Consider the following 15062-nt stretch of genomic DNA (forward strand, 5'->3'; position numbering starts at 1 on the left):
TCATACTCACAGAATTATAGATTTGACAGAGACCTCAGGAGGTGAGTCCAACCCCCTGCTAAAAGCAGGACCAACCCCAACTAAATCATCCCAGCCAAGTTTCCTCATAAGTGGGAAATAAAACAACTCCTAGGCCTGTCAGTAGCTGTCTCCGAGTGGAGGGAGGAGCCAGCAACAACCAATGAACAGGGAGCAGATTTGCATGAAGGGGCCATTCCGCAGTGCTGGTGTTTTAAGGGGGAATCGGAGGGTCCCAGCCACAGACCCGTTTGCCTCAGGGAGCCGAGCTCGTCTGGATCCACCATGGCCTGGGCCCCCCTGCTCCTCGCGTTGCTCACCTACTGCTCAGGTGCTATGAAGTGGGGGAGGGGAGGAACTTTTCTCAGTGTTTCAATCACAAGGGCCTTTGATTTCAAAGTCCTAAGTGGTTCCCTGGGCTGCTGGCAGAGAACTCTTATAATAATGATTTTACCCTTGGTTTTCTTCTCCTCTGGCAGATTCGCTCGCCCAGTACGTACTGACCCAGCCGCCTTCAGTGTCTGTGTCTCCAGGACAAAATGCTCAGCTCACCTGCACAGGAGAAAAGTTTGACAAATACTATGTGCACTGGTACCAGCAGAAACCTGGCCAGGCCCCCCAACTCGTCATATATAAGGATAGTGAGAGACCCTCCGGAATCCCTGAGCGATTTTCTGGGCCCAGCTCTGGCAACACGGCCACGTTAACCATCACTGGGGTCCAAGCTGAAGATGAGGCTGATTATTACTGTTACGTGGGGTACGATGACACTCTACTCACAGTGACACAGCCTGATGGGGAAGTGAGACACAAACTTCTGGGCAGCCTGGTGTCACAGTATGGCTACTTAGTAGCCAGTGGAGTGGATTAGGACTGTCTCATCCCTTCTATAGCACAGGCCCATAAGTTTGCAGACACGACTCTATGATCCAGTGTGTTCAGAGGTGCACTCTGGGTTTTGGGAAGCCCCCAGCAGACAGCTTTGGGATGGGTGTCTCTTGCCCCTGCCAAGCTTCCCTTGTGACTGAGAACCCTGGGGGTCCTGAGGAAAGGGAGGGAGCCACGTCCCTGCCTCTCAGGAAGGTGGTCAGGGTCCTCATCTGCCCACCAGCTGCTCTTTGTCTGAATCCGATGCTCAGAGGCGTGAGGTAAGTGCACAGCGGTGCCGTTGCCAAGTGCCATGAGGGCTCTCACCTGGCACCTGCAGGACTGGGCATGTGCAGAGCCGGGCTTGAGCACCTCAGGGGGTCTCACCCTGGGAGGGTTTGTGGAGAATCCCCCGTGAGAGCAGCGCTGGGCCTCAGGAGGCAAAGGCGGCTCCTCTGCAGTGTCGTTGTGTCCTGGGGTCAGTGGGATCCCGAGCACATGGCAGGAAGTGCGTTCCAGCCCACGGAAGCTTTTGCCCAAAGAAATGTATTTGTATGTTGGTGCCACAGGACTCCTCCTCCTTGTGGCTGGGACCGATGAACATGCCGCACCTGTTACTTGGGCAGTTCACCAGGCTCGGGACAGATCATGGTACTTTAGCAAATCTCCTTCTTTTTCAACCTGATTCTGGCTCCCGGCCCCAGGGGCACCATTGGGAGCAGGACAACGTCTGACTTCTCTGCAGATCTCACTGTATTGCACACATAGGCTGCCTCCCGCAGGCTTGCAGTTCGAGGGGAGAGGCGGAGGATAATACTTCCCTAAGTTCCCCCCAATTCTGCCTGAGTTCAAGTCACAGGGTAAATCCTGTGAAGGAGCCCAGTGTGATTCTGCTCCCTGTTCCTCTCCACTGGCATAAGTCTGTCTGCATCTAGCAGAGTGACCTTCATCTACCCATTCACCGATAGCTTCCTGACTCTAGAATGTCTCAGCCTGCACCCAACTGGCTGCAGCTGCCAGAGTAAGGGACTGATCTCTGCGACTGAAGAAGTTGTGGGGCCTGATCATCCAGGTCCTAGAACCATTTCATAGCTGGATCCTTAATAACTCCACTCATTTTAAAACGTGCGTAGTGCCCACAAAAGCACATGGTACCATCTACATGTCTTGATAGTTTCTCAAGGTACTGTTGTTATTTAAGTGTTTCCCGTTACAGACTAACTTGGCTACCCCTGTGAAGCTTTTAAAATTTCGTAGAAAATTAGCCTAAAGGAGGGCGATGGGGTGGGCTGGGTCAGCATGTAAAGGAATGACATTTCTCACTAGCAATGCACAGGGGCCACACACCTCCATGCCGGCCACTTACCACTACAGCTGCACTTCTCCCTTCACGCTCAGAGCTGCTGGGGATTAGCATAAATACTCCAGCAATGGCATGAGTTACAAACTTGTGCCTTCAGATTGAGAAATGTGCACCAACGGTACAGAGACCTTTAAAGGAGGTTATATCCCACTGGACGGTTTTGCTGACAGCCCTATGGGGAGCAGACTAGGACATGTAAAAGGCAAACGCTACTCTCAGTGGATACTTATATTAATCTGAATTGTGCTGGTTTTAGGTGCTCTGTTCCCACAGGACTTTTGGCACCAACATTACTTGGGAGCAAGCCTCATCATGGCCATTGCAGCTGCCCCATAAAGTGTTTAATCTCCCCAGAGGTGGGAGGAAGCTGATGACTTGCTCACCCTGCATCACACAGAGAAGGAGACCAGCCCCTGAAGGAGCAGCTGGGGTGTGCACAGTGACTGTGAAGTGACGCTGCTCCACAGCCATGCAGAGGAACAGCCCCAGGCTGTGTGTGACACTGACCACTAGGAGGAGCTGATCATCCACAGGCCATAGGATGCCCAATGGAGTTTGCAGTTCCCAGTGACCGGCTGGCAGCTGCTGGGCTAGAGGCATCTCTGGGCTCAGGGGTTTCAAACCCTCACAGATCTCATGCAGCTGGTAAGAATGAGGTTCCCTAGGGCCTTCTGCTTTGGGGCCCCAGCTCTAAATCCGGCCCCTTCTAACCTCCCTGTTCCACGTTCTCCAGCATAGAGACTCCCCCCCGGGGGAACGATGAAACCCCCAAAACCTAAGGACAGGGAGGGAGAAGCCCAGCAGCTGCCTACACCTGCAGCCCCGGCCCCACCTGGCTTCTCCCTCTCCCAGTCACTCCATGCTCTGCCCTGGGGGAGCCCATGTAAGGGGGATGATCAGCTGACCCCTGCTCCCCTGTTGGCCCCACGACTCACAGGGACCAGCCAGCTCCCCAGTCTCTTGAAATGGGGCTGGCCAGAGTCAAAAGAGCAGGTGAAAGGAGGCAGCTGGAAGAGCCACCCCAGCCTCCCGCCCACATCCCAGCACCAGAGACCAGGGGAGGTGACTGCAGGGATTGTGGGTTGGGGCCACAACAACAAATCTCAGCTGGTTTGTTACCCCAGGGGCAGGCAGGTGGATGCTCGGCACCATGAAATAAGGGGTGTGGCCAGTTGTGCAGCCTGAGAGCCCTCAGCTCCAGGGTTCTCTACTGTCCCCTGGCAAAGGGTAACCCAAAGCATTCCTCTTACCCCAGTTACAATGGGGATTTATACAGACAGCTGCCCCTCCCTGTGTTTCTATCCTCCCTATGGGACTGGTGTCCATAGGCATTGGCAGCCAATCAGCCATGAGCAGATTTGCATGAAGGGGCCGTTCCCCAGTGCTGGTGTTTTAAGAGGGAATCGGAGGGTCCCAGCCACAGACCTGTTTGCCTCAGGGAGCCGAGCTTGTCTGGATCCACCATGGCCTGGGCCCCCCTGCTCCTCATCCTGCTCACCTACTGCTCGGGTGCGGTAACCCAAAAAGATTTTAATCCAAAAAGATTTCCACTTCCCCAGCTGCCTGTGCTGGCTGCCTGCAGAGTGAGCTCTCTCTCCGCACAGCAATGACACAGCAAATTGATCCCTCTGTTTTCTCCTCTTTTCCCAGGTTCTCTGGCCCAGTACGTGCTGACTCAGCCGCCCTCAGTGTCTGTGTCTCCAGGGCAAAACGCTCAACTCACCTGCTCAGGGAACAACATTGGTGATAGCTTTGTGCAGTGGTACCAATAGAAACCTGGCAGTGCCCCCATACTCATGGTATATCGTGATATCAGCAAGCCCTCCAGAATCCCTGACCTATTCTCTGGTGCCAACTCCGGGAACACGGCCACGTTAACCATCACTGGGGTCCAGGCGCAGGATGAGGCTGATCACTACTCATTAAGAAAAGCCTCTTAACATTCTTTCTTATGATGGGGTGTGGGGTAATATTTCAGAGGTGGGGAGGGGACTGCACATTTCTTCTCCCAAGAACCCTTCAAGGGAAACATTCTGTTAATGGTGCCCTGAGAGTGGAAGAATTCATAGCTCCTTGGAGATGCCAAATTCTTGTTGCCTCTTGTGTCCCAGGGAATTACAGCGATCAGGTGGTGAGCTCTGTTTAGCTCTAAAGCTCATCTCATCTCCCAGCCACTTTTAGAGTCAAATGCAGGTTTCTTTGCAAGCACAACTCTGATGGAACTAGCCAATTAGCCCGTCATGAGATGGGATTTTCAGGTCTTCTCTCATGAGCTCTCTCTCTCTCTCTCTCTCTCTCTCTCTCTCTTTCTCTCTCTCTCCTACCACTACCTTCCCCCCCTCTCTCAGCTCTCATCCACCTCCTGCCTCTCTCTCTGTCTCTTTCTTTCTCTTCTCCCCCTCCTGCCTCTCACTCTCCCTTTCTCTTCTCCTCCTCCTCCTCCTCCTCCTGCCTCTCTCTCCCCTCCATCTCTCCCCGCCCCCCTTCTCCTTCTCCTTCTCTCCAGCCGTGGCACTTGGCTGAGTGCTGCCTGCTCAGCTGGGCTGCTGTGAGGGAGGGGGGCAAGGTGGTGACATATATGGCTAGAGGCAGGGCCATGTACGTCACCACCGTCCCTTCCCCTCCCACCGCAGGGGAACCCAAACAGCCCCTTGCACTGCAGGCTCCCCCGGTGGCCCAGCTGAGGGGCGCAACATTCAGCTGAGTGCCACACCGGGAGGGGAAGGGGGGCGGTGATGTACACCGCCCCGTCCCCTGGCTGTGTACGTCACCGCCCCACCCCCTTCCAATCTCTCTGCGGTGGGGCGGTTGATACTAACCTATAACCAGCCATTGAGCCGTTGATCACTATACATTGATCTCAACAAACTATTCGAATATCTATCCCTCTTACAATCCATGTAACCAATGCGTACCTCCGTACGTTGCTGGCAAAAATGCTATGGGAGACCACATAAAATGTCCTGCTAACATCCATGTATATTATGTCCATGGCCATCTCCATGGCCACAGAGCCAGCTACCTTGTCATAGAAAGCAATCAGGTTGGTCAGGCATGTTGACAGTTCCTGATCACTTTTCTCTCTTGCAAGTGCTTCAACATGGATTCCTTGAGGATCTCCTTCTTGATTTTTCTGGGGACTGAGGTGAGGATGCCTGGACTGTAATTCCCAGAATTGTCCTTCTTCCCTTTCTTAAAGATGGGCACTACATTTGTCTTTTTCCAATCGTCTAAACATCCTCCGGCCACATGAGTTTTCAAAGATAAAGGCTAATGGCTCTGCAATGACCAATTTTCCAACACCTTCAGAACCCTCGGATGCGTTAAATCCAGACCATGCATTTGTGTATGTCCAGCTCTTCTAAATTATTCTTAACCTGTTTTTTCTCCGCCGAGGGCTATGCATCTCCTCCATACTGTGTTGCCTAGTGCAGTAGTCTGGGACCGGACCTTGTTTGTGAAGACAGAGGCACAGAAAACACTGAGTACTTCAGCTTTCCCCACATCATCTGTCACTAGGTTACCGCCCTCATCCAGTAAGGGCCCCACACCCTCTCTGATCACCTTCTTCTTGCTAACATGTCAGTAGAAACTTTTCTTGTCACCTATCATGTCCCTTGCTAGTCCATGCAACCCTGTGCTTTTGCCTTCCTGATAACTCCCCTGCATTCTCGAGCTATACATTTATATCCCTCCCTAATTATCTGTTCAAGTTTCCACTTCTGGTAAGATTCCTTTTTGTGCTTAAGTTCACCAAGGATTTCTCTGGTAAGCCAATCCCGTTTCCTACCATATTTGCTTCTCTTGCTGCGCATGGGGATGGTTTCTTCCTAAATCTTCCATAAGACATCTTTAAAATACTGCTAGACCTCCTGGAATCCTTTCCCCTTCATGTTAGCATCCCAGGGGATTCTGCCCATCAGTTCTCTGATGGAGTCAAAGTCTGTTTTTCTGAAGTCCAGGGTGTATATTTTACTACTTTCTTTTCTTCCTTTGGTCGGGATCCTGAAATCTACCATCTCATGATCACAGCTTTCCAAGTTGTCACCGACCTCTACTTCCCCTGTTAGTTCCGCCTTGTTTGTGAGCACCAAGTCAAGCTTTGGCCTTCTTGATATATTGCTTCCTACATGCTCCAGCAGGTTTCCAAGTTTCCACTTCTTTTAAGCTTCCCTTTTGTTTTTAAGCTCACTAAAGACTACACTGTTAAGCCAAGCTGGTCACCTTCCATATTTGTTTTTCTTACTGTGCATTGGGATGGTTTGTTTTTACAACTGCAATGAAACTTTATTAAAATACAACCAGCTCTCCTAGTTTCCTTTCCCATTCATGTTAGCATCCTAGGGGATCCTCCCCATCACTTCTCTGGAGGAATCAGTATGTTTTTCTGAAGTCCAGGGTATATATTTTGCTGTTCTCCTTTCTTCCTTTGGTAGGGATGCTGAACTTGACCATCTCATGATCATTGCTTCCCAGGTTCACAACCACATCTACCTCCCCTGCTAATTCCTCCCTGTTTGTGAGCAGCAGGTAAAGCTACGCATGGCCCCTAGTTGGTTCCTTTAGCACTCGTACCAGGAAGTTGTCCAAGTGGCAACAAATTGGCAACAATTACACCCTTTTATCTATTTTAGTATGTTAATACTCACAGCTATCACTACTTTTCCTAAAACCTTATTTAGTAAATGTGTGTAGGTAATAAAGCAGTTCTGTTTATCCCATCATCTCCTAAGTTAACTCTTTCTGAATTCTAGGTCCAGATAAGCAGCACGCCCCTTGAGAGTCTCAGTCTGAATGGCAAATGGCTGATGTCACTGTCCCTCTTAGAAGGAAGTCCCTGACTGGCACCACCCATCTCCTTCTCTTGAGAGTGGTGGTCATGGAACACCCATCCCTAGGATGGTGCATCCCATGTCTTCTGATCAATGGGGTCTCCATCAGATCCCTTCCTTCAGAGATCTCTGCTGAAGTATTTTCCACATGTTGTACATGTGCAGAAAGCCTGGAAGTGGATACTTACCTCGGTCGAGATTGGCGATATCTGATGTTCTCTTGGAGGTCACATGCTGCCAATTTGCTCTCGGTGAAACTTCAGCATCTTGTGCCTGGAGTATCAAATGCTGCCTTCAATTCAGAAAGTCTTCATCTTGTCTAATACTTGGGCCTCTGGTCGGGTGGCTTCTGGGATTAGCAGTTGCTGCCTTAGGGGAAGTGTTGGCACCTGATGTGTAGGTCATAACAGCTGACCTCTCACTATCCACACTGTCTTCCTTTTGAGAGACTCCTCGGATGCCATATTTATCATGCTCTGAAGCCTGAAGGGGAGAAGAGAGAGAGAGAGAAAAAGAAGAGAACAGAAATAAACAAAAACCCCAACTTCTGCCCCAACTTCTGTGTGTGTAAGGACTATTTCCGGACACACTGGGTGTAGATTAAAACAAGCAGAGGATTTATTGGTTCACACAGCTGGTGGAGTACCCATCAGGGGTTAGCCTGGTGAGCACTAACTTAACCAAAACATACATTAGATTATATAGGTAGCAGATGGATGGAGGGGAAGTGATTTGATAGGTCTAGCAGCGGAAATGAGATATGCACATAAGCCAATGAACTACGAAAGTTACACAGTATCTCCGCCCATTGCCAATTAAACATTAAACTTTCAAGTAGGAATAAGAAATCCTCCGGAAAAAGGCTTATTTTCCGGAGAATCGTGTCTAGACTAGCGCTTTTCTCCAGCTTATCCCCAAGCCGGAAAAAAGCGGCAGCCATGTAAATGCAAATGCCGTGGGGATATTAAAATTCCCCGCGGATTTGCAATTCCGACTCGTTTCATTAGCATCCCTTTTCCGGAAAGGGGTGCCAATGTAGACGTAGCCGTTATCACTAATACAGGTAGTTATTTGTAACAAGCTAAATGAGCCAACATAAAGAGGATGGCAGCCCCAAAATGGACATGTTGCTGATAGCTTGTTTTGCTGAAATTGTGATGTCTACTGTGAGATGACTCCTTCCTTGTGTTGGCACAGTCCTTGGGATCCAAGCTGATTAATCTGAAGTTACAGGAGACAGTGAGAAAACCACGCAGCCTGGCTGGTACCAGCCAGGCCTTATCAGAGAGAGAGGCCTCTCTGGAATGTAGTTGCCAGGGGAACCAGGATCACCGTAACTGCCTGTCTGTATGATTTGAGTACTCAGTTCTCAGCAAGATACCATGGACTGACTCAGTTTACCCTACAGTGCGGCTCGCCAAGGTGAACTTCCAGGCAAACTTCCTCTGTTGGCTACTCACTCAGGTCACTCTGGCTGCTCTGGCTCTGGTGCCCTGTCTTAACGCCCCCAATCCAATCAGCCCCTCTGGCTCACCTGGAACAAAGCCCTTGATCAGATCCTGTTAGCAGACCTTCTCTGCTGGGTTTCTATTGCAAAACCGGAGGCTGGGGAATGTGAGGGAAGGGACACTGAGCCCATGCTATTGGCTGACAGTGTGTCAGTAATACTGTTACCTCAACCTGCCCTCTCCCTGAACTGTGTCAATTACTGACGTTTGCTCCCCTGCACCACCGACCTAGCAATACAATGGAACTGTAAGTCCTGCAAGTGCTGTACAAATATTAGCTTGTTAGTTGCACCCCCAGCTCTGGGATGTTACCTTCCCCTCCCCGCACGTGCACCTCAATGAGGAAATTTAAATGTCATGGACCCATGTTATCCCCTTTCTAAGACTCTCTGTCTCAACGGAGTTAGCTCAGGGTATGTCTACACTACCCCCCTAGTTCGAACTAGGGGGGTAATGTATGCATACCGAACTTGCTAATGAAGCCCGGGATTTGAATTTCCCGGGCTTCATTAGCATAAAGCCGGCGTCGCCATTTTTAAAAGCCAGCTAGTGCGAACCCCGTGCCGCGTGGCTACACGCGGCACAGACTAGATAGTTCAGATTAGGCTTCCTAATCCGAACTATCTGTACACCTCGCTCTATCAGCTTCATGTAGCTTGGAGACTCTAATCGACTATTTCTTTCCCTTTTTTTACCTTCTCTTCTCCCCCAACCCCTATTTAATTCAAAACTGGCTCTTTAATAACTGAATCCATCTGAAGAAGTGGGCTGTGCCCACAAAAGCTCACAATACCATCTACATGTTTTGTTAGTCTCTAAAGTGCTGCTAGACTGTATGTTGTTTTTAAGATTTTCCAGTCACAGATGAACTCAGCTTCCGCCCCTGAAGCTTTTAGAATTTCTGACAAAATCAGCCCAAGGACGGGCAACAGAGTTGGCTGGATCAGCATGTAAAGGATGATAGTTCTCATGAGCAATACAGAGTGCAGGACTAGGCAGAAGGGCCACCATACCTCTGGCACGCTATTGGGGTATGTCTAGACAGCATCCTTCTGTCGGCAGAGGGATGCGGATTAGGCAGGTCGACATTGCAAATGAGGCAGGGATTTAAATATTCGGTGTCTAATTTGCATAAAAATGGCCACCGTGTATTGCCGACTCAGCACTTTGTCAGCAAAAAGCAGCAGTCTAGAGGGGATCTGTCAAGAAAGAAAGCCTTTTTCCACAGATCCTGTAAACCTCTGCCGACAGAGGGATGCAGTCTAGACATACCCTTGGCTTTTAATATGAGCAGGTAGATCACTGTTGCTCCCACTGAGGGGCTGTGTCTAGACTGGCCAGTTTTTCCAGAAAATCAGCTGCTTTTCTGGAAAAACTTGCCAGCTGTCTACACTGGCCGCTTTAATTTCTGCAAAAGCACTGACTTCCTACTGTAAGAAATCAATCCTTTTTGCGGAAATACTATGCTGCTCCCGTTTGGGCAAAAGTCCCTTTTGAGCAAAACTTTTGCGCAAAAGGGCCAGTGTAGACAGCTCAGATTTGTTTTTCACAAAAAAGCCCCGATCGCGAAAATGGCGATCGGGGCTTTTTTGCGGAAAAGTGCATCTAGATTGGCACGGACGCTTTTCCGCAAAAAGTGCTTTTGTGGAAAAGCGTCCGTGCCAATCTAGACGCTCTGTTCCAAAAATGCTTTTAATGGAAAAAATAGTCCAGCAGCCCAAGGTGTTTTCAACTTTTACGTCCAGGATGAGAACTGAGCAGCAATGGCACAGAGCCCTTTAAGGGAGTTTGTGCCCATTAAGAGGGTTTTTCTAACAGCCTCATGTGGCATAGCCTGGGGCATGTAATAGGCAAAAGCTGGATACTTGTATGATCCTCAATTATGCTGGTTTGCAGATGCTCTGTTCCCACAGGAATTTTGGCACAGACACAGCATGGGAGCAAACCTCATTGCGGACATTGCATCTACCCCATATCGTGACTAATGTCCCCAGAGGTGGGAGGAAGCTGATGACTTGCTCACCCTGCATCACACAGGGAAGGAGACCAGCCCCTGAAGGAGCAGCTGGGGTGTGCACAGTGACTCCACAGCCATGCAGAGGAACAGCCCCAGGCTGTGTGTGACACTGACCACTAGGAGGAGCTGATCATCCACAGCCCATAGGATGCCCAATGTGGTTTGCAGTTCCCAGTGACCGGCTGGCAGCTGCTGGGCTAGAGGCATCTCTGGGCTCAGAGGTTTCAAACCCTCACAGCTCTCACACGGCTGGTAGGAATGAGGTTCCCTGGGGCCTTCTGCTCTGAGGGCCCAGCTCTTCATCCAGCCCCTTCTGTCCTCCCTGTTCCACATTCTTCATGGCAGAGGCTCCCCCCAGGGCACGATGAAACCCCCAAACCCTGAGGGCAGAGAGGGAGAAGCCCTGCAGCTGCCAACACCTGCAGCCCCACCCCCGCCTGGCTTCTCCCTCCCCCGTCACTCCATGCTCTGCCCTGGGGGAGCCCGTGTAAGGGGGATGATCAGCTGACCCCTCCTCCCCTGCTGGCCCCACGACTCACAGGGACCAGCCAGCTCCTCGCTCTCCTGACATGGGGCTGGCCAGAGTCAAAAGAGCAGGTGAAAGGAGGCAGCTGGAAGAGCCACCCCAGCCTCCCACCCACATCCCAGCGCCAGAGACCAGGGGAGGTGACTGCAGGGATTGTGGGTTGGGGCCTCAACAACAAATCTCAGCTGGTTTGTTACCCCAGGGGCAGGCAGGTGGATGCTCGGCACCATGAAATAAGGGGTGTGGCCAGTTGTGCAGCCTGAGAGTCCTCAGCTCCAGGGGTCTCTACTGTCCCCTGGCAAAGGGTAACTCAAGGTATTCCTCCTTATGCCAGTTACAATGGGGCTTTATACAGACAGCTGCCCCTCCCTCTCTGTTCCTGGCCTCCCCAATGGGTCTGGTGCCCATAGGCATGGGCAGCCAATCAGCAGCAAGCAGATTTGCATGAAGGGACATTCCCCAGTGCTGGTGTTTTAAGGGGGAATCGGAGGGTCCCAGCCACAGACCCGTTTGCCTCAGGGAGCCGAGCTCGTCTGGATCCACCATGGCCTGGGCCCCCCTGCTCCTCACCCTGCTCACCTACTGCTCGGGTGCGGTAACCCAAAAAGATTTTAATCCAAAAAGATTTTCCCTTCCCCAGCTGCCTGTGCTGGCTGCCTGCAGAGTGAGCTCTCTCTCCGCACAGCAATGAAACAGCGAATTGATCCCTCTGTTTTCTCCTCTTTTCCCAGGTTCTCTGGCCCAGTACGTGCTGACTCAGCCGCCCTCAGTGTCTGTGTCTCCAGGGCAAAATGCTCAACTCACCTGCTCAGGGAACAACATTGGTGATAGCTATGTGCACTGGTACGAACAGAAACCTGGCAGTGCCCCCCTACTCGTGATATATGAGGATAGCAAAAGACCTTCCGGAATTCCTGAGCGATTCTCCGGTGCCAGCTCCGGGAACACGGCCACGTTAACCATCACTGGGGTCCAGGCACAGGACGAGGCTGATTATTACTGTCAGGTGTGGCACAGTGACAGTAGCTCTCCTCACAGTGACACAGCCTGATGGGGAAGTGAGACACAAACTGCCTGTTGACATGGGGAGGTCTGTTATTCTTTGCTCTGTGACTGCATGAGGGGCTGGTGTCATAGTTTGGCTCGTTAGTAACTCGTGGGGCGGGTAAGGGCTTGGTCTTCCCTCCCCTAGCACAGACCCACCAGTTTGGAGACATGACTTCATGATCCAGGGCATTGAGGTGCACTCTTCACTTTGGAAAGCCCCCAGCTGAGAGCTCTGGGATGGATGGCTCCCGACACAGCCAAACCGGCCTTGTGACAGATCATCTCTGCTTCCCAGGTTGCCACCCTCATCCACTTCCCCTGCTAATTCCTCCCTGTAGATCAAGCCCTGCATGGCTCCTGATTGCCTACTTCAACACTTGTCCCTGGAAGTTATCCCCAATATTCTCCAAAAACTTCCTGGATTGTCTGTGCACTGCTGTATTGGTCTCCCAACAGATGCTGGGGTGATTAAAGTCCCCCATGAGAACTAGGGCCTATGATCTGGAAACTTCTGTTAGTTGTCCAAAGAAAGCCTTGTTTACCTCACCCACCTGGTCTGGTGGTCTATTGCAAATACCGACTATGACATCACCTTTGTTGGTTCTGCCTGTAAACTTAACCCCAAGTCTCTCAACAGGCTTTTCTCTGGCTTTAAACCAGAGCTCTTACCAATCACCCTGATCTCCTACAAACGGTGCAATTCCTCCACCTTTTTCTCCCCAGCTGTCATGCGTGAACAGTTTGTACCCTTCCATTATAGCACTCCAGTCATGTGAGTCGTCCCATCAACACCCCAATATTTCAATCAAATCATATTTCTTTGACTGTTCCAAGATTTCTAATTCTTCCTGCTTGTTTCCCAGGTTTCTTGTGTTGCTGTCCAGACACCTAGCTCTACAGTGAGCAGCACATTTCTCCGGATTCCTGGTCTGGAAGGCAAATGGATGACTCCATCCCTCTTAGGAGGAAGTCATCGGCCACTACCACCCAACTTCTCTTGAGAATGGCGGTCATAGAACCCACATCCCTGGGACTGTGCATCCCATGTCTTCTGATCAATGGGGTCTCCATTAGATTCCTTCCCTCAGAGGTCTCTGCCAAAGTGTTTTCCACTGTAAAGCCTGTGCAGAGAGCCTGATACTTACCTCTGTCAGGATTGGCGATATCTAAATTGTCTTTTTTCTCCAGGCTGTCACATGCTGCCAATTTTCTTCTCTATTCTGCACTGTCCTCTGTGCTTCTTCAGCATCCTGTACCTGGAGTATCAAATGCTGCCTTCTATCCAGAAAATCTTCATCTTCTCTGATGGAGATCGGGGTTCAAACTTGGGCCTATGGTCCTTTAAACTCTCCTCCGATATGAAGAGCAGCTTGCACTTCATACAGACAAAGTCATGTCTGTTCTCTGGGCAGAAGACAAAAATGGCACATGATGTGCAGGTCAGAACAGCTGATCTCTCACTATGCACACTTCTGTCTTCCTTCTGAGAGATTCCTTGAATATTGTATTCATCGCACCCTGAAGCCTGAAAGAAAGAAAGAAAGAAAGAAAGAAAGAAAGAAAGAAAGAAAGAAAGAAAGAAAGAAAGAAAGAAAGAAAGAAAGAAAGAAAGAAAGAAAGAAAGAAAGAAAGAAAGAAAGATCCCAACCTCTGTGGGGCTCCCTGTGTATCTCTAGACTACATGCCTCTGTCAACAGAGGCATGTAAATTAGGCTACCCGACATAGTCAATGAAGCCAGGATTTAAATATCCCCGGCTTCATTAAAATAAAAATGGCCACTGCACCGTGCCGGCTCAGCTGATCGTCAGCACAGCGCGCGAGTCAAGACATGGATCGGTCGACAAGGGAAGCCTTTGTCAACCGCTCCTGTAAACCTCATTTCACGAAGCATAAGGGAGCGGTCGACAAAGGCTTCCCCTGTCGACCGATCCACATCTTGACTCACGTTTTGCTGACAATCCACTGAGCCGGCACAGCACGGCAGCCATTTTTATTTTAATGAAACCGGGGATATTTAAATCCCGGCTTCATTGACTGTGTCAGGTCATCTCAAAGCTGCTGCTCAAGGCTGCTGTCTCAAAGCAGGTGCCCTGGCTCAAAGCCTCCAATCCAATCAGCCTCTTCACGCTCATCAGGAACAAAGCATTTGATCAGATACTATTAGCAGAGCATCTCTGCTGGGGAATGTGAGGGAGGGGATGGTGGACCCACACTATTGGCCGACCTCTGAGAGCTCACCCCCTACACACCTAAACGGGGAAACTGAAACTTCATGGACCTGTGTTATACTCTCCCTAAGAGCCTGTATCTTCAGGGAATTAGCACAGGGTATGTCTACACTACCCCGCTAGTTCGAACTAGCGGGGGTAATGTAGTCATCCGCAGTTGCAAATGAAGCCCAGGATTTGAATTTCCCGGGCTTCATTTGCATGAAGCCGGCCGGCGCCATTTTTAAATGCCGGCTAGTTCGAACCCCGTGCCGCGCGTCTACACGCGGCACGGACTAGCTAGTTCGGATTAGGCTTCTAATCTGAACTAGCTGTACTCCTCATTCCACGAGAATCATGTAAGCAGGCTCAGGCTCAATCGGTCCCCTCCTGCACAAGGCCCCATCCGTTATTAATGGCTCCTCTCCAGGCTTGAGGAACTGGGTTCCAGTCACTCCCTCAGCTGAGCCCATCAGGGACAGTGGGATGGACGGGGTGTGGTGAACTCCCCAGCCCACAAGGCTCTCTGTGCCCCAGTACACACAGGCTGGCATCGTCAGCCAGTTTCCAATGGGGAGCAGCCACCTGTGGCAGGCCTGGATCACTCAGCGATTCCTGGTAGCCCAGTGTTGGGCGGTCTGAGACACTGTCCATAGAACCGGGGGCTCACCTGGCC

At 50.7% G+C, this 15062-nt stretch overlaps 1 gene segment (V, D, J or C); it reads left to right on the top strand.

The window, feature by feature from the left end:
- The window catches only part of LOC102460817 (Ig lambda chain C region-like), a 244889-nt gene that overhangs the window by 67181 nt on the left and 162646 nt on the right, over nucleotides 1-15062 (top strand).

This window comes from Pelodiscus sinensis, chromosome Z (assembly GCF_052426305.1).
Source record: "Pelodiscus sinensis isolate ZL-2025 chromosome Z, ASM5242630v1, whole genome shotgun sequence".
Taxonomy (NCBI): Eukaryota; Metazoa; Chordata; order Testudines; family Trionychidae; genus Pelodiscus; species Pelodiscus sinensis.